The sequence below is a fragment of the Arctopsyche grandis genome, chromosome 2, assembly GCF_051622035.1.
Source record: "Arctopsyche grandis isolate Sample6627 chromosome 2, ASM5162203v2, whole genome shotgun sequence".
NCBI lineage: Eukaryota > Metazoa > Arthropoda > Insecta > Trichoptera > Hydropsychidae > Arctopsyche > Arctopsyche grandis.
This window is the reverse complement of record NC_135356.1, coordinates 10,574,340-10,595,197: the sequence shown is the minus strand read 5'-3', so window position 1 is coordinate 10,595,197 and position 20,858 is coordinate 10,574,340. Positions and strand designations below refer to the sequence as shown.

Genomic DNA, 20,858 nt, shown 5'->3' with positions numbered 1-20,858 from the left:
CAGTTGTAATAAAAGTCATCAACTTCATATTTTGCTCTTCACTTGTAAAAGTATATTATCAACTGTTAACCCTTTGAGTGTTGACGTCTTTTCTGTTGAAAGCCTGAAAATTTCGCCAACATTTTCAACTAGAATTATTTAGAAATCCAATAGAAAGCGGGTATAAAAACCACACTAGATAACTATCGCCGAGGATTTTGAGTTTTATAAAGGTGTGTATAAAGATTCTCTAATATATCTTGCAACAATATAAAATAAATAAAATAAGTCTAGTAATGAATGTATTTTTCCAAAACTAGTTACATCATCTTCATTCTTGGTTAAAATGTAATGCTCACAATCTAAATGCCAAGCCTCAATCTAAAATACTCGGCAATTAGGGATTTCCATCGAGAAATTCTTCTATGATTATAAATTCAGAAATACCGGCATCAACCAGTCTTTATAAACATTGACACGGATTACACAACCCATGTTCAATGAATTTTTTTTTCAATGCTACCTGGAAAGGCTTAGCGTGTAGTATTCTTGCTTATTTTTTACATACTCAATAAAACAACACCGATAGGCGTATTTCAGGCTGATGGACTTGTTAGCAAAACGCCGGTCGGCGTTGGTCAGCATGCAAAGGGTAACAAATCTTTGGATTTCCAAATTTTTTTTTTTTTTTTTTAACCCCCCCTTTAAATGACTTCATTGACTTGACCCACGGGCTAGTTCTAAAAAAAAATAATTAACGAAATTCGACCCACTTCTCAAAAAGGTTCGCCATCGTTGCAGTATAAATTGTACTATAAGTATAAGTATCATTCTCTAATAAGGAACAATGCGGTATCGTCTTGTGAAACTTTCCAATATAAAGTGATTTGCTATGTAATTGACGTTGTGTATCGTATGTAAACAACAGTCGACTGACTAGTAGGACCTTTGTGCTCTGAGGATGCGATTGCGTTATATGGAGCGTGAGCAGTCGTATGTCAACGATAAACAGCATATGTCGGAGAAGAACGTTATTGACACTCGAGACCATCAAAGCCCGCCTCAGTCTATTCGTATTCAGCATGAACGTGAATACGATTTCCCGGAACATTGGAATGTTGCACTCCCCGTTTATAAGTTTAGAGGGCCGAGCGGAAGAACGCAAACGAGTGAAGTAGGGTGTGGTTGTGGGTGGTGGGTGGTGGTGGGTGGTGGTGGGTGGGTGAGCGGGTGGGGAGAGTAGGGACTCACCGGGCGTAGGTCGGAGCGCGGAAGCCCCTTGGGGCGAGCCCCCGTGCGGGGCGCCGCGGCGCGCACAGCTCTGCGCCAGACGGGTGCCGGTGCGCGTGCGAAGGGGGCCCGGGGCGGCGGGCGCGGGGGGCCGAGGGGGCGCTCACCCAAGGCGCACCCGCTCCGCCCTACGTACCTTGCGGATCATGATCGGGCGGCGACAAGGGGGCGCACTGCAAGCGCCGCGGCGGGGGCGCCGCCACCGACAATCGATTGGCGACGAAGAAGCCGGATGTCAAAGTCAGAGTCGAGGGGCGCAGCCTCCCTCTCCTGCAACAACAAAAAAAAAAAAACCGTTGAATATTAAAATAGACTCCAACACACTTTTTCTTTAATTTTCGAGAGCGAAGAAGCCTCACGGCTAAAATATTGGATTTGTGGCTGGAGTCGGATCATTACATAATGCACAAAGAAAATTGAATTTTATATTTTGACCGCCTACCGTTAACTGCATACATAGATACAATTCTGTCCATTCATCCTGAATTGACATTCAGCCGACCGTCATTCATCACACAAGCCAAAAAGGATTATTTAAATGTATTATGACACGAAATTATGCGCGACTTCAAAGCAACTGCATGTATGTTATTCACTACTATTGGCCTATGTATGTGCCACTCATTTTGCAATGGATTGGTGGAAATAGGTCGCGAGAAAACATATTAGTACCTCATTTTGCATCGACATAACGAACAAATACCTACAACCTTTTCATAAATAAAATATTGCAAAGCAGGTGATTTTAAAGTGGAATATCTTTTAATGTATACATACATATATTTAAAAGACATATACATATTATAAGTTATTGTTCTTGTTTTCCATATTTAGAGGTTTTGTCTCCTGTCCGTCTGTCGAATTGGGCCTTCATGCTCCGGAGGGTTTGATATGGACCCGCCATCGTCTCGTTTTTCACACTCCTCTGGCTAGAACTGTGGTTTATAGCAATTCTCCCATTCTTCGTGGGCTCCGTTTCTTAAATTCACTGGATGGTGCCATTGACATTTGTCACATCTATCGTCATTTTCTGCACCACTTCCTCGGTTACGGATGTCGCGATCAATTGGAACAGTTGAGTCAGTTTGATCAGTTAAGAATTTATGTCTTGTTTATTTATTTTTTTCTACTTCTTTTCTTCTATTTGTGTATTTTTACTTGTATTTTCATGTACTTTTTTCCATTCTTAATCTGTTTAGCACATTTATCGCTTTGGAACAATATGTTAGACGAGTGCGCTTGATTAATTTATGCATAATAAAATAAAATAAAATATATTTAATACATTTACGATGTATGTATGTACATATGTACGTTTCAGACGTCTTGATATGTGTATTATTAAAATAAAAGCTCTTTTATTTCGCCCATCTCTATTTTGCATGTAAAATCGTTAATAAAATGATATTTATGAATGAAGTGTCTATTGAGAAGGCATTCATGCCACTCGTAAAGTACTCGATCCCATATTGCGCACTAATTGCAATTAGCTTTAGCAACGAACTCGTCTTTTACTCGTAATACTCGGGTAATAATCTGATAACGTACTTAAATGCAACTGTTTTCGCTATTCATAACGTTCATGTAAAATATTTAAATAATATCGTTTAATATGAAGACTCGAATTTAATTATCAAAGCTATTTATTTGCATATTATTCAGAATGTGCCGCAATCTGAATCACATAAGTTTAATGAGCACGTTTTGTCTAATCTTCACTATTTGTAATAGTTGTTTTTAATATATAATGAAACCAGCCGGCGTTGGTCGGCATAGCCGGGCACTGCCCGGGATCTAAGTTAAGGCGCAGATACGTAGAGAGGTACGCGGAACGTGATTTTTTAAAATAGTTTTGCACATGTAAACAAAACGCTAGCCTGTTCTATGCTATGGCACCCAGACCAGAAATTATTAACGGCGATTCCCATATTTGAAGAAATGTAGGACTTGCCAAAAAAAAAAAAAAAAAACACATATGGTGTGAGACATCCTTTCTCATCATATGAAGCCAAGAACAAACCGTAGCGTACGATTCAGTGTGTTTGCGCCTTTAGGGTGGCATGAGACAGTATCCGAATTTAGTGGTCTAACATATACACATATGTATGTATATAAATATATATTGAAAACTGTGAAATTGTATAGCAGAAGAACACATAGGGAAGTTTTTGAATGGGTGCCCTTCAATCCCAACCTCCAAACCCTTTCGAAACCCGTTGAAAGTTAAAAACTGTGGATTTTCATAGTGAACAAACATTCATTATTATTATATGTATATGAATTTGGCGATAAAACAAATTCGATTTGATAATATCAGATATTGATTAGATGTATCCAAACTGTGTGAAGTTCTCTTTACTGATTATTTAAATAAAATGAATAAAGGAGGTTTGTAAAAAAATGTATGACGAAGAACAACAGCATACGATTTCAAATGGAACACTTTTAAAATTTAAAATTTTATTCATCGATTACGAAATAAGCAATTCAATTCAAATCTCCAATTCAAAATCTGCAATAACGACACATACAGGATAGCTGCGTGAAGGTCTCTTTACTTACTAAATATTTAAATAAAATGAAAAATATATGGATGGCGAACTGAATATGTGTAAAACAGTATACGATTTACAAATGGAATAGTATTTAAATAAATAAAAAAAATCATCGATTACGAAGTAAGTAATTCAATTCAAAATCTCCAATGCAGATACAATACAAAATCTCCAATGCAGACAAAGACAGGATAACGTCTCGGGACCTGTCAAAATGACAAGTGCATTCCTGCAACTGTTTTACAATTATGATCAATACATTCTACATATATATGTTTGCAACTAAAAATTCCTCGTTGCTTGCAAAAGCAATAAATAAACAAAATTCATAATTCGTTCCAGGACATTATGTTGCAAAGAGTGATATGCGAAATTTAATAATGATTAATGTGAAATTTACATTTATTAGATGCAGCATACCTACATATGTATAAGCATTTTGGATGTTGTTTATTTTTCGACACAAAACTATAATACTAAAACACAATAAAATAACATCATCTTACATTTTTTATACAAGAAATTCGAATTATTTTCATAGTGTAATTCAGTTACCAAAGTTATTAAAATGAGCGATCCAAACAATCGAGGATTCTCTTGAGGTAGAATTTCTAAATCCAATCTTACCAATTAAATCATTGGCGCAATTGAAGCAACCCACAAAAACGTTTATGATTATTAAGAATGTCATAAAACTGAATTGATGCCGAATAATAAACAAGAAAATCACATAAAAAAACGAAAAGTGGATTCATTACAAGTACGATAGACATAACAGAACGATCGTTGAAAGTGCTTCAACTGTTCAATGATGGCGATTGCACCTGAAAGGAATGATTACTTTGAGGAACGAGTTTTTGTTTAGTGCAAGATTTTTTACAAAATAAATATTCACGAAATCGCTAATGTCGATAGTTGATTTATGAGTGTTCGGAAAATTACGTTCATATATCTAACTGCTTAATTAACTCCAAATAACTGAAAATACAATGAAATATACGTTCGTATTTTATAGCTCTATGTTTACAATTTGAGAGCCATTTGCACCGTTCGGATTATTACTTTACACTGCGAAGATTCTGTATAATTAATTGGTTGTTACGGCAACCGAAAAGGAGAAGAGTTGGTTGTTTGAGAAAATAAGTATGTACTCTCGGATTTATTATTGCCCTCTTTTCTCGTTTCCTTGTGCAGTGCTAGTTAGTATATTTATGCTATTTTGTATAAACATTTCTACCTATTTCAGACTTGGAATGTATACTGTTTATCTTTGCATTGTTTTTTCTTACGGATAACCTTATAGAAGTCACGTAGAAGATTGTGGAATAAATGTTAACGAACAAAAATAATAAAATAAAGAGTGCAGTGAAAATGTCTAGTGTTCGCACAAAATCACGTATTATGTATTTAAAATAAAAAGATTATAAACGTCAGAGTTTAAAAACAAACAATAATTAAATGTAATCAGTCTAATATACGATCCGTATAAGTGTTGCAAGTTGAGAGTATCAAGTGCTGTAGTGAGGAATGGTTTTAAAACTCATGGGACTTGCGAGATTCCGGTCACATGCGACTATATATTATAATATAATGATTAAGTAAACACATTATTAAGTTACACGGTTTTATAAAGCTTCACTTTTCATCCCTTGACTATTGGAAAAACACGACACGTTACACACTTTTATGATGCATTTGGGTTCAACTTAATTGCACGGATATCGGAAATCTGTATGTATGCAAATTTTCAAGTAACTTGGCTCAGTGTAAGCGGGTTCCACTCCACCGACATAACTGTAAAGTCATGTAAATTAAAAAAGGAACGCTTTAAAAAGTTACAAATACATTTTGATGTAGTATATATTAAACATACACAAAATTTTACATTACATTACAATATCTCACATAGGATGGATCGATTTTGCAGTACTTTGAACAGCGATATAAGTTAGACGGAAGAATCCAATACGTATGGGGATTCGACGAAAAATCAATGCATAATAAATTCCAATCATAATTCTCGCTTTTCACTTACGAGGAACAAGGTCAATGTAAAATTGCTTCCATTACAAATGTAAGAAGCAATTATTAGAATTATTTTTCTTGTAATTAATACACCTTAAGGTGCAAACACACTGAATTGTACGGGACGGGCACCTTATTGGCCTCATGTGGTGAAAAAATATTTTTTTTTCAACGTTTTTTTTTTCGTTTTTCTAATATGGGAATCATTGTTATCGATCACTGCCAAAATTATGTCAATACAAGGATTTTTGGCCTGGGTGCTACAGCATAGATCAGACATGCTAGCGGCTTTATATTATATATATACACACACATATATATATATATATATATATATATATATATATATATATATATATATATATATATATATATCAGTGGCGTGCGGTCCATGGATGCGGTGGATGCGGCGCATCCCCTATAACTTTAAAAAGCCAAGAGTATTTTTAATAAATATTTGAATTTCGCTTCGATGTATTCTTAGTGATGTACGTGATTATGATGTAGTATATGATATATATTTCACATATCACGTGTTTTTTGTTACATGATGCATTATATAGGATCTTTTGATAATTTTTATTAAGGATTCGCATAGGCCGCATTCGCATAGGCCGGCCACAGGCGAGTGACGCTGGCGAGTAGACGCTGAGTGAAGTGCGCGCGCGTCATGGATTCGGAGTCGCGACCGATCCCATTTGCGCATGCGCACTATGAGGCTGTCTTATTCGCGCGGACGCGTTCACACTTGTTTAACCTCTACGGTGGATTCGGTTTCTCTGTTTGCTTATCTATTGAGTTTCACTTGGAAGCCGCTGTTGATCGATATTTCCGCACGCTACGCCCCAAGTTATTTATCAAAAAGCTAGCCGATTCATTTCTTTAGACGAAGTTAATCATTTATACTGTAAGTTGGTTATTTTTTACTTTTGAATTAAGTTTTCATTTAAATTAGTTTCGTCTAACTTTATTTTTAGTTTACTGTTCCACTACTTACGAGTTTTCATTATTGCCTTTAATATGGATATCGAAAATAACAATGAGAGTGGACTTGTCGTCGAGATCAATAATAATTGCAATTGTTTAATTGAAAATGTGCTGAAAAGAAGATTTGCTTCTCTCCCATTTAATGAAAAGGAGATTATTGTTAAGAGCCCCAAACCCACACCAATATTAAATATTCAGTCTAAAACAAAAACATTTAAAAGGTATTTTAACACAGAAACATACGAAAAAATTTCATGGATTTGTGGATGTGCTCACTTAACGAAATTATTCTGTTGGCCATGTATTTTATTTTCTCAAGAAGTGAATGTCTGGAGTAAATTTGGATTTTCTGACCTAAACAATTTAAGTAAATCACGCAAGAGACATGAATGTTCTCAAGCTCACATATGTTCTGCTGCTCAATTTAAAAAATTTGGAAAGGGACCTCGTATAGAAAATTTTTTAAGTGCTCAATTTAAAGCAAATATTGAAATGCACAACAAAGAAGTTACTGCAAATAGATACATTTTGTCGAAATTAATAAGCGCGATCTGTTTTTTAGCAAAACAAGAACAACCTTTACGAGGACATTTTGAGCACCAGGAATCGGAAAATAGAGGGAATTATATTGAATTGCTGTATCTGTTGAGTGAATCAGACATAAAATTGAAAACTCATTTAGATAACTCTACGGTGTTTACTGGACTATCGAACCATATACAAAATGACTTGGTATCCGCAATATCAAAAGTCTTGCTAGATGAGATTAAAACTGAAATACGTGCATCAAAATTTGTTTCCATAATTGTGGACGAATCTACAGATATCAGTCGCAAAGCTCAGCTATCTACTATTTTTAGATATGTAGATGAAAATAATGAAATTCAGGAGAGATTTGTTGGATTTGTCGATGTTAGTCCCAATAGAACAGCTAATGCTCTTTTTCAGCACATACGTGAGACCTTGGAAGAATTTGGTTGTTTGGACAAATTAATTGCACAAACGTACGATGGAGCGGCTGTAATGTCCGGGGAGCATAATGGAGTGCAACGAAAAATTCGAGATATTTGTCCTAATTCTTTATTTGTCCATTGTTACGCTCACAGATTGAATTTAGTTTTGTCGCAATCTGTTAAACATATATCCGGATGCAAACGTTTTTTCAGCCGTATGTTGTCATTTTCAACTTTTTTTTGTAAGTCTTCAAGAAGAATTTCCCTTCTCGATTGTCAAATAAAAAAACGATTTCCCACTGCTGCCCCTACACGATGGAACTACAATAGCAAAATTTTAAATATGATATTAGAATATCAAACAGAATTAATGGAAATATTTAATCAAATAATTAATGACGAAGACGAATGGGATACTGATGCTGTCATAAATGCTGAAGTCCTTCATCGTTATTTAAAAGAGTTTGAATTCAATTTCAATTTGCATTTATTTTCTGCAATATTTAATTCGGCAGATTTTTTATTTGAAATTTTACAAAAAAAAACCTTTGACATATCGTATTGCGTAAGTGAAATTAAAAAATTTGTAAAATATTTAGATAACAAAAAAGACGATTTTGATTCATTGTGGAACAAAGTAATAACTAAAAATTTTAATAGAAAAAGAAAATATGCTGAATGTGAAGAAGATGTGAAAACAACGTATAAACTTCACTATTCTGAAATTTTAGAAACTCTTTCAGTAAATACAACCAATCGATTTCGAGATATCGAAAATTTAAAATTTCTCGAATTTTTTAACGTCAAAAAATTTAAAGAATATGAAAATAATTTTCCAGATTTCCTATTTAAATCACTCCACCTAACTTATGGAAAATACTTTGATTTTATGAAATTAAAAAGCGAATTAATTTACATGTACTCAACGCAAGATTTTCATTTGAAATCTATAAATGACGTAAAGGAATTAATTGTGAAAGATGATCTAATAGACGTTTTGGTATTTAGTTTAATACAATTAATTTGTACGATACCTTCCACGAGCGCATCGGCTGAACGATCATTTTCGACTATGAAAAGAATTAAAACGTTCACCAGAAGTAGTCAAAGTGAAGAAAGACTCTCTGGTCTTGCTTTAATTGCAATCGAAAAGAAAATAATGTCAAATTTAAAAAACAATAAAAAATTCTATGATGCGGTTATCGATGAATTTTGTAAAAAGGAACGAAGAATAAAATTAAATTTTAAAAAATAAATTGGTCGGTTTTTTTTTTCAAACAAGGGACAGCATCCCTTGTTTGAAAAGTCACCGCCCGCCACTGATATATATATATATATATATATATATAAATTCATTATTTAAGTAAGACGGTTAAGCCGATGGACCCAATTTTATATTATCCCATGATGCCATTTCGGGTCCCCTAATGACATGGGTTATTTAATTTGGGCATATATAAATTTATAGATAATATTTTTTTTGAAATCATATTCAAATAGTGGTGATATAGAGAGTAGGATGGTTTTTTACAATTTGATTAGGAACCGTTTCAACAATGAAATCGGATAAATTGGCAAAGTTTTATAGGTAACGATCGATTTATAGTCATAAATATCCAAGTCTGGCCAGCAGCGCTTCAAAAATATTCAGAATAAAAGCACGGGATCGAACCTGGCATTCCCTCGGAGTTTGGCATTATCGCAACCACCGAGCTATGCTGCGACTGAATATCACAATTGTGATATTCAGTCGCAGATTTTAAGTGATTTGAAAGATAGAAATAAAACGGTTTATTATCGAAACCGAAATTGACGTATTTTATTCATTAAATATTTAACAGGTTTATCTATATCAGTGGCGGCTCGTCCATATTGGCTGTGGGGCTGCAAACCTCCCAGTGTAGAACATATGCATGCTAATTTTGTTTGCATTCGGTCACCGGTATGGTCGACAAGCTACTACAGCCACTGTGACGAGCCGCCACTGAACTATGTATATACACTGGCGGTCACATAAATTGCATCACTTTGAATTTTACGATTTTCGGGTCGTAAAAGCAATACCCCATTCTGGGTTCGAACTTTTCTTTAGGATTTTGTTTAAATAGACAATATTCAATAATTTCAAAAATACTGAAGAAACAACGAGAAACTGGCAGTGTGACAGTGTGTAAAGGCACCGGACTGACTCGGAAGATAAATTCACGGGAAGATCGTTTGCTGACACGCCAATTTATTGAATATCTTTTCAAATCTGCTTTAAATTTTAAAAGATATTTCAATTAATATTATTGTGGAAACTTTGCGGAGACGACTGAGAGAAGGTGGCTTTTACGCTCGGAGACAAGCAAGAAAGCCATTTCTCTCATATAAATTGAAGGAGACACGTCTTCAATCGGCCAAAACTTATGAAAACCGGACATTTTTGTATTGACAGAAAGTGATACTCTCGGAAGAGTCCAAGTTCAACCTCTTTGGATCGGAAGGATTACCGTATGGTCGATGCAAAAGTGGAGAACGATACAACGAAAAGTATATTGTCAAAACAGTAAAGCACCCTCACAGCCAAATGGTTTGGGGGTGTATTTCATACTACGGGATTGAAGAACTTTGTTTTAATAATGGTTTTGTGAATGAATAAATCAATATTGGAGGAAAGTTTTATCCCATCGATGGAAGAACATGTTTCATACTGCGGTGAAGGAATATTCCAACACGTATCCGCACCATGCCAGCAATCAAAAACGGTAAATAAATATTTTATTTTATGCTTATGTATGTTATTAATAAAATTTAATAGTAAAAAATAAAAAAAAATCGATGGTTTTTTATAGGTAAAAAAAATATACAGAAAATGGGAGTTACGACGTAACCATGGCCTGAAAAAAGCCCCGATATGAACCTGATAGAATTTTTGTGTATGATTATAAATCGCCGATTAAGCAAAGTGAACATCAACACTGCGTAAAAATGAAAAAATAAAATTTATAATGAGTGGTACAATGAAATGCCGCGAACCATTATAGAAGAACTGATAAATTCCATGCCTTCTAAGAAGTCGTAAACGAAAAAGGATGGTCCACTAAATATTAAGTTTTATTTTTAAATGTGTAAAATATGCTTAAAAATGACATTAAGATGAAAAAGTTCGAAAAACAAATAAAGTATTGTTTCAATTATCTCTCATGCACGACGTTCCAAATCCCTCACAAAACCATGCATTTTGAAATTGGGTCCCTAAAATTTTTACGACATTCCTTTTTTGTTTAACTGTTATGGTAGGGTTTCACAGGGATATGATCCATCTTCTAAATAGATTTGAGTGGGAATTATAAACATAAGAAGCCCGTAATGCGAAAAAAACACATTTTTTCAAAATGATGCAATTTATGTGACCGCCCGTGTACATATGTATGTATATGTTATAACATAAAATGGCAACTGGTAAAATTTTACTCTTAAAACCAAGTATTTATATATAATATTATTAGATGCTGAATACTAATAGCAAAGGGTAGACTAAGCTAACTCAGTTTATTTTCACGCCTATTCCAGATTTGAACTTATTTATTTATAGTAAGTCCGTTCTTCAAGAAAATAGCCCCGCTCATGATTTATGCTTAAAAGTTGGCTCTCCAATCTAGCAATAATAGCCTTTGCAATAAACCTGAACTTCTTAACGATTCTGAATTACGTTTCAATAAAATATTACATATAAATTGCGCCATTAACATCTACCCTATATCATTTTTTAATCAACTGCAATTCACACGTGGCATTCATTACCTTGAAATGAGCTTAACATCGACACAATTACAATTATAAAACAATCATCATTGTTAAAAGAAAAAAACACACCCCTTCGATTATTTTCTACCATTTGCGTGTGGCTTGCACAAAGGTTAGCGTGTGATCGGCTCAACATGTATGAAATCATAATTCATTTGCAATGTGCACTCAGCAGCACCTGGTCACTTTTCTGGTCGTGCATAATAGATAAATAAAAAGGCCACTTGTGGCGTTTCGCTCGTTTCGGTATGACCGTACAACGTCCTCAATATTACATTACGTAAACTAGCCAGTCAGAAGCAATATGAGATTCGTCAGATTAACAAATTAAGAGCGTGTCCCTTCACCGTTGACTACGGTACATTCCATCCACGACAGCAAGTATGTAAGGTGCGATAAAAAAAACTGCAAGACACAACTGAAGGTTTACATTTTGTTTGCACACGTTAGATAAGTTCAACAATGGAATTGATCCGTGTTACATATTAGCTAATTGGATAGCTTTGTACTCATTCGTGGCAGTGAATGATCCGATGCTCAACGATATTACATAAGACTGCAAAAAATAAAAAATAAAATATATATATATATATATATATATATATATATATATATATATATATATATATATATATATATATATATATATATGTACATATAAGTGTAAATCGATGTATAAATTCACTACAAACTTTTTATCGGTATGAAAACTATCAATATACTAAAAAAACTATCAGTATACGAGCGTACGACACATTATGACCGGTATATTGTTGGAACTGAAAGGGATTTATAGAAGTATTAACAGTACACAGTTTACAAGATTTCAATAACGTGGATGTTTTGAACGTTTTGTTTGTACAAAGATTTGAAATAACGAAGAAAATGGTTTCGAATCTGCACTTAACTCGAACTAGATCGCTATTCAATTTCTTCGGTTTTCCGACACGTGAATATTTTTGGGAGACGTGCATCGACAACGGAAAGAAATCGTCTTAAATAGTCAAAACCAATTAACATAATGTAACAAAATATATTATGTAATTTCAACAAGATATATCAATCGTGAGATAAAAAATGTCACACCATAAAATCCATTAAAAAGTGACAGAAATTATTATCAAATTATCAAGAGCTGATAATTGTTAAAGCTTCTGTAGGCCAAAGACAGTTTGAACTATTAAATTTAAATTACTTACGTAAAACCTTGGACTATATTGCATTTGCATTTTCATGGATATTGTAGGTCAAACCTCATATGCATATGAATGAATATAATATTTTTAATTAAAAAATGTTTTGATATAAAATAAAAGCGCTGAGGCGAGCTGAATTGAAATGGCGCTTAAGTGGTAAAAATTTTAATCAATGAATTAGAATGTTTAAAAATTAAATTAAACCATGGAAACTAGAGCATTTGATATCTATAAGTTAATTTTGTCTACAGAATTAGAAAACAAACGCTGAGAAATTCAAGTCAGATGATCGATCTCAATAATCTGTTCCTTATGATGATATTTTTTATTTAAAGTATAAATGGAATAAGAGTCAGAGATATTTTAATAACACAACTTAGATGAAGATATGAATAACTGTATGACTTTTAAAGATACTCTTCTTCGAACAGTGACCCCACCCCATTGAGCTCAACACCACGCTTTCTCAAACACCCGAAAATTTTTTTGCACATGCTCTTTTTATATACCATATTGTATTGGGATATTTTATTTCCAATATTCTAATCTTAAAAAAAACGTTTAATCATATTTGACATGATAATATATAATATTTTGAAAGTATAAGTCATGTATCACCCACTCATTTAATTAAGATTAGGCTTTCCCTTAAGTATTGTATGTTTAATATCTTATTGTTGATTAATGGAATACTTATTGGAAAAAAAAAATACATAGGAACGCACATTTTTCCTTTTGCCTCAGGTGACAAAATGTCTAATCCCGGCTCTGCAAAAGAGGCTATCAATAGATCGTTACATTAGTATTCAAAGCAAGAGAGCAAAGACAAATGGTTTTCTAAGAAATTAATAATAGTGCCCCATTTTTGTGCCCGTTGCACCCATGAGTAGCTGCCCTTTACTTATGATGTTATGAAAAATTTAAAAAGTATGTAAGGTTGAGGTGATGGCCGAGATCGAAAAATGAATTCGATGTTATCGACCGACTCTTTGTTAGAGTTTGGCGTAACAAATGGTTACATACAAAATTGGCGCCACCAAAATCATTCTTCTCACTCCAGATGTTAAAACGAGGAACTGCTGGAAAACCTCTCCCAAGACACTACGTGGCAAATAGTACAAACGTATTTTATTATTTTATTTTAGTATTGTATAACACGCCGGACGGATCCTAGGGATGGGTACCGGATGCGGTTCAGACTAAATTTTCCCTTGAAATCGAATCGAAATTGTGTTAAAAAATTGATATTCGATATTCAAAACAATCACACCCGGAATTTTTTTATGATAAAATATATATTAACATATATACATGCATACAATTCTATACATATTTGCCACAGGGGTTCACAACGGTTTATTATGGAGGAAGCGGCAAATACGCTTAAATCTTAAACGCCAATGCGTTGATGCCTTTTTTGATTGATTTCTCCGTCGGATGACAAAAAACAGCGGCTCGGTCTTCTTTAAAGTGGGAATCGCTCCGACTGTACTTTTAGAGATTATTTAAATGTATCTTGCGAGCCAAACAGGAAAACAAACAATCGGTATCGACTTTATAATCCTCGAGGTGACGGCCGCCCCCCCGGATTCGGCCGCCTGCATGCATTGCACTTTTCGCACATATTGACGAATATGTAAGGAATTGGGAAATCTTTTTGGTACTCAATTCAATAGATCACAATTCTCAGTATTAAAGAATTCGATTACTAACAATTTCCATTCATACATATGAATAAACAAAATAAGCTTAAAATACGAAATTGAAAAAGTTTCGGTAGCAAGTTATTTATTTATGAGAATTCCAAACTGTGCGTAACGATTGCATTTCAAGGATAAAGTCTTGGGAATGATGTGAAACATGTCGACGGGTGTTGGGAAATAAGCCGTTATCACCCGACAGCAATTGCAACACACGCGATAGAACCATTCTGCAGCACAAAGGCATAGAAGAATTGCTCAGATGATAACGACATTTTTACAACAGTGCTTGCTCTTGCATTTGTATATGTTTGTGCAAAACAGACTGGCACTTGCAAAAAGCTAACTTTATCATTAAATACAGATGTAGTTTTAAGATCGAGCCTAACTAGGCAACAAATCAATACAAACTACATGACAAGAACTGGTTATTTAAAGTTTGGAAAGCTTAAAACTCGCTAATTATCACCACCTTATAATACACTAGCACCTAAAAAAAATAATAAAAAAGTCTCACCTTTCCCAACTAAAGCATGATAGGGTGATTGAATTCACTCAGGATATATTGATCGTAGTGCTAAGTTAGGATCACCAAATTTAGAATACTACATATTCCATGGTATTCTAACTTAGACAGTAAACGGGTTTTGGACAGGGTCCGATTCCTTTTGTATGTAGGTTTTTCAACTTTAATTGTTAGTAAAAATAAGCTTTTAATATTATTTAATGTAACGTGATTTGGTACGAATAATGTAATCATGATGAATTAAATGGTCACGAAATAGCCCTAATGCATCAATTTGTAAACTCGTTACAGTGCAAATGTATTCTCGGCTTTGAAATGTCACCGTCCAAAAATGAGTGTCGATCACGTTATTGTTTCGAAACACATTTTCACAATACGTATCGACATATAGTAAAAATTTCATAAACGAATTATATTTTCATTTTCGAACGTAACTGCTTCACCGTCTCTAGATTACTTTGTACTTCTACAACATTTCTAGATTACTTTGTACTTCTAGGTATTCCTAAGAAAATACTTTTTCTTTGTCTTGGCGAGGGGGATGATTAAAGGGGAAACGGGAAAACGTCTTCAGCAATCTAATATATCCATTTACAAATAACGTGTTTTTAATGGGTAGCGAAATATTTTTAACAAAGGGAATATGTTTGAGATAAACATTAACAAAAATCATTTAGAGAACATCATGTAATGTCTTCAAATATAATTGGGTAGAAAAAACAGAGTGCAGCCTGTCGTAAAAAAGCGTCAATATTTGATGATTTTTCAAAATTTACTCAAAGCTACGTTTATAAGATTAAATGTCACCAAAACACTGACAAACCAAAAATGATTGTGATTCATCTTTTCGTTGGTGGTCAAATCAAATTATTACACCTAATTTGGGTCGCCGCTCAAAAGGTTAAGAAACCCTGATCAACATATATACATATACCTATATAAAATACGAAGAAGCCTTTGAAAGTCAATACAGTTTATTCCAAAAACCAGACTGGCGCAATTACTCGTTGTAATTACTCGTTGGCGCAATTACTCGTAAACACCGGGTTAATATCTATAAAATCAAACTTCTATAAACCATTTGAAAACATTTGAATGTACTTTTGCCCATTTTGAACCGAAAAGGAAATGCGCATAAAAAATAATGTTGAGATTATTTTGCTTATTATTATGGTAGATGAGGGTATTGCATATGAAAACGTTAAATTTTCTATTCAGTTAAGTTTCTATTCAACAAAACGAACGACACATATTCCAAACTGGAATCAATTTACAAGATTCGCAAGAACTTCATGAACTTGTACGTACATGTGTAAAATACCATAAAACCAAACTCATAAAATTCTCCGATCCTAAATAGCACAATGTTATTTACTATTGTTACCAACTAGATACATAAACAAAGATATTAACAATCAGTATAAAAATATTCCTACATTGTATGAAAAAGATTCACGTAAGTTGGAACTATGAAAATGTTATATGTACTAAAATTTAGTGATGTGTTTTGTATTTACATTCCAGCTTTCAAGGGCTCCTATCTACATAATTGAATAACTTAATTTTGATAAAATATTATACTGTAAGTGATTCCAAAAATATCATCTCCATCATCTATCACTACCGGTATTACCGAAAATTTTTTCTCCCTACTACCGATAATAAATCTTTTACATAATATGTAGATATAAATACATGTACATAAGATATTGGCGAAATGAAAATGGATTAATTTGCAATACATTTTAGATTAACATTCGGATTACAAATAAATTGCAAAACATCTAAATAATCTTCCTGTCGTTTATACAATGTATTACTTCTTTTTTTTTATAATTTTACGCTTAATGCGCTGATATATACTTGTTTTCTCGAAAATACATAATATTATGTATCATCTTATTCTCTATTGACATTTTAAAACCAAATACGAATAATGAAAGAAATTAGAGCTGAAAATGTAATATTTCGTAATATCAGAGAAGGCGCAGACCCAGAGATACGCGGCACGTGTTTTTTTTAAATAGTTTTGCATACGCTATAAAAACGCTAGCACGCCTCACCTAAACTATGGCACCCAGAACAAAAATCCTTGAATTGACAGTGATCGATAACGGTGATTTCTATATTTGAAGAAATGTGAGAGAAACATGTCGAAATATTAAGATCGTTCGAATTAACAATGATATGAAGACACGCCGATTCACAGCTGGGGTCTACCTAGGCTCGCCGTGCCTTGCGATTAATTGTGTCTGCGCTTTAAAGATCAAGACACACAGGGAGATAAGCGACAAGTGTTTTTTTTTTTAGATGTTTCCGTACTTGCAAAAAATCGCTGGCTGCTAAATCTGTACCGTAGGATCCTATCGCCAACCTCATCCCCTGGAGTATTTTTGGTGATATTTTATCCTTGTATTGCCAGTGGTCAATAACGGTGATTTCCATATTTGAAGAAATTTAAGAGAAACTTGTCAAAATCCCTGCGGTGTGAGGCATGATTTTTCACCACAGGAAGCCAAGAATGTGCCCGTGCTCTTATATTGAAAGTTGATTTTTGCACCCAAAACCATTATGGGAACCCTCAATTGTCACATATATAAATTTGTGCAATATTTCAAGAAAATCAGTTAAAAGAAAGTCAAAAACTGATTTACGTCCCATCGACAGAAATTTATGTGAATATACATATAATATATAGGAGTAGGGGCTGAAATTGCAATGAGGTGGTCTCGTACCTAAAAGAATGAACGGAAGAAGTGTTCGAATGGTACCCGAGAAAATTTGAAAGGGTGCGAGGGAGATGGGTGGATGAAATAAAAAAAAAAATGTGTGGGATGAGATTGATGCAAGTTACTCAGAACGAATGGAAGCGTGTTGGAGAGGCCTTCATTCAACAGTGGATGGTGGATGGCTATAGATTCTGATGAATAATAAGAGAAGTAACAAAATGTATAAATAAAACAAAACGATCGAGCGGCAATGCGATTCAAAACGGTTAAACATACATACATAATATTATCGTTGCATTGTGCGTTATGCAAGGAGTCGGTCAGCATTGCAGTGCCAGATAAAACGCATAGATCTAGACGAGGGAAACAAAACCACTCTGGAGATTTCGAGGAGCGCATTTCCAGCGGTCTTGTTTTATTTATGTTGGCTTTGGTTTTAGAGAGGCGGATTGAGCTAGAATATATACATAAGTATGTATGTATGTATGCGTAGGCGTTGTCACGTCGAGCCACTCGCAACTGGGTCACACCGTTACAAACGCGAGCCACACTTGAGGAGCACCTGCGCAACGAGAGAACCCTTTGCAAAGGCCCATCGTTCAATTATGATCAATGCTAACATGCGACACATTCAAGTACGCATGTACTAGGTATATTTCACACTACGTACGTAAGGAAGTAGTTTTGCACAATGGAACTAGTTCACTTGAGCGGAACTAACGAGGGAGGGGGGAGGGGGGAAAATTCCTGGGGCTCGTGCTATTTGAAGAGCCGATGCTGGAGAAAATCATATAACAAGAATATGTATATTAAAAAAAACCTACACTCGCTGGATAACCGTACATTGAAATCTATGTACATATATAATTTATAAAAGGCTTCTTTCATCAAATAAACCTTGAAAAAATGAACATTTTATATAAAAAAGTTGATTTTGACATATGAGCTGTTATATTTGTAAGCAGCGTAAGGTACACTTTCTTTTATTTCGACAAATATCTCGCAAAACATTAAATATGTTTTGCATTTTACAATATTTAAAAATACTAGTGGCTTATAATAAGTTTATTCTTCTTCTCCGTGATTCTGGACATATCGAATTAAAAGAAGTGATAGCAATTTGTGAATGAAGTAAAATTTTTGGATCTAAAAATTGGACTTCCGCCACTTTCAAATATAGCGGTTCATATGTATAATATGAGCCGTTATAATTGAAAGTGACATAAGTCCACTTTTCTTCATAGAAATATCTCGCAAAACATTAAATATAATGTTTTGCGTTAAACAATATTTAAAAATACTGGTGACCTGTAATACGTTTATTCGGATTTTCCTAGATTCTGGACATATCGAATTAAAAGAAGTGATAACAATTTGGAACTGACAATTCCAATATAACGGTTCATATGTACATAAAGGATATTCAAGAATATTTTTTTTGCCTGGAGTTCATGCTTTCCTCTGAAACGGGAAATATTTTATTTTCGAAATTTTAACTGGATCAGGTTTTGCTCACGACGTAAATTTTGACGCAGCTATCCCTATTTGTACACATATTAGCGGCAGCTGGGTCACGGAAAAAATAATAATTAAAAAATTCGAAATCATGTCTGGCATTTAAATAATAAATAAAGGATGTATTAACAATACTTTGTTGACCCGGTGACATCAGTCAGCAGTATTTCGTCAAAATTAAGCGAAAGATGTATGAAATCGACCCGTTGACTTAGAGCAAGTATGCAGTATGCGAAAACTGTATGAAATCAGCCTGGTCAAAGTAATGCGAAAAAGGTATGAAATTGGCCTGTTGAATTTTAGTCAGTCAAAGTTATGCGATAAAATTCACATGCTGACTTATATGTATAGTCTGACTGTGGTAATGCATAATATTTTATACATATGACTATAATAAACGAAATTATTAATTCCAACGATGATCACGAAGCAAATAAATGTACAAGCAATACACGAATGAATGAATCTTTGTAAAGTAGCAACTCTGATATTTTCATTTCCGCAATAATTTGTAAATTGAGACTAAAATTCTACGCTCATTGAACGCAGTGGGCAAACCCACTTAGTTCTATGTACGTATGTAGAAATATATTCTTACAGTTTGAAAACAATATCACAAACTATTATGTCAGTAAACAACAGATTATGGGTGAATTCATACCTGAATTGAAAAATTTAACCGATGCAAAAGCACAAAGGAATGACAGTCATGTCATGCCTTCTGGTCATTTCGAGGGCGATGCGGTCAACGGTGATTACATTGACCTGCGATAGGCACCCCACCCCTTCTCTGAACAGTGAGAAATAGACCAACCCCGCTTTCGAATAAAGGGGTTCATAATTTATATAATAGCATGCGACCATGGCGATTGTATCGCATCAAAGCAAATTGCGCGGTACATAAAATAAAATCACTTTTACGTTTTTAAATTGTGTGCTCAATATACGCAATAGAGACGCGTATTATCATAAACAAAATAAAACCACTTTTATGTTAATTAAATTGTATGCTCAATAATGATTAATATAATAATACGCAATAATGACGCGTATTGTCAAAAAATAAACGGTATATACATGTAAAAATCACAAAAACTTTGTGGTAGTGGGTCAAAAAGTAATTATAACGTTTGAAAAAAGGTATGTATAATAATATATTAATGATAAAACGTTTACGTACGTAATTATTGGATGACAAGTATGCGCCCCTTTACGATCAACAATGCTTTCGATAAATATATGCACATTAAAACAATAACTTTCGGGACCAATGATAAAAGTCACACCATTTCCCTTTGCATCCAACCGCATGGATGGACGATGATAGGTAGGGTCATTGTGCTGTTTGATGTCCGACCATCTAAGAAACTGAGCTAAATTTATCTAGCCAGTCGGACACCCAAGCCCCCTCTGGCCGCCGAAGCCGATTAAATAACTGAAATCTGCGCGCGTACCAATGATATGCAATTGTATGCAGTCAAAGTTCACAATTGCATATTTTTTTTAAAAGTTATTCATATTCTAATCGTTCATTGTCAATTAACCCTTTTTTACCATTAACCTTATGATACGTCGATGTTTGAAATTCAACGCAAGACTGAAGACGTCACAAGT

General features: G+C 34.1%; 1 protein-coding gene across 1 annotated transcript in view; it reads right to left on the bottom strand.

Annotated features, from left to right (window-relative positions):
- LOC143921931 (uncharacterized) overlaps positions 1 to 20,858 on the bottom strand; it is a 106,752-nt gene that overhangs the window by 59,164 nt on the left and 26,730 nt on the right. The window contains exon 2 of the mRNA XM_077445255.1: positions 1,406 to 1,539. The gene's annotated coding sequence lies outside the window, so the exon portion shown is untranslated. The remainder of the gene's footprint in view (positions 1 to 1,405; positions 1,540 to 20,858) is intronic.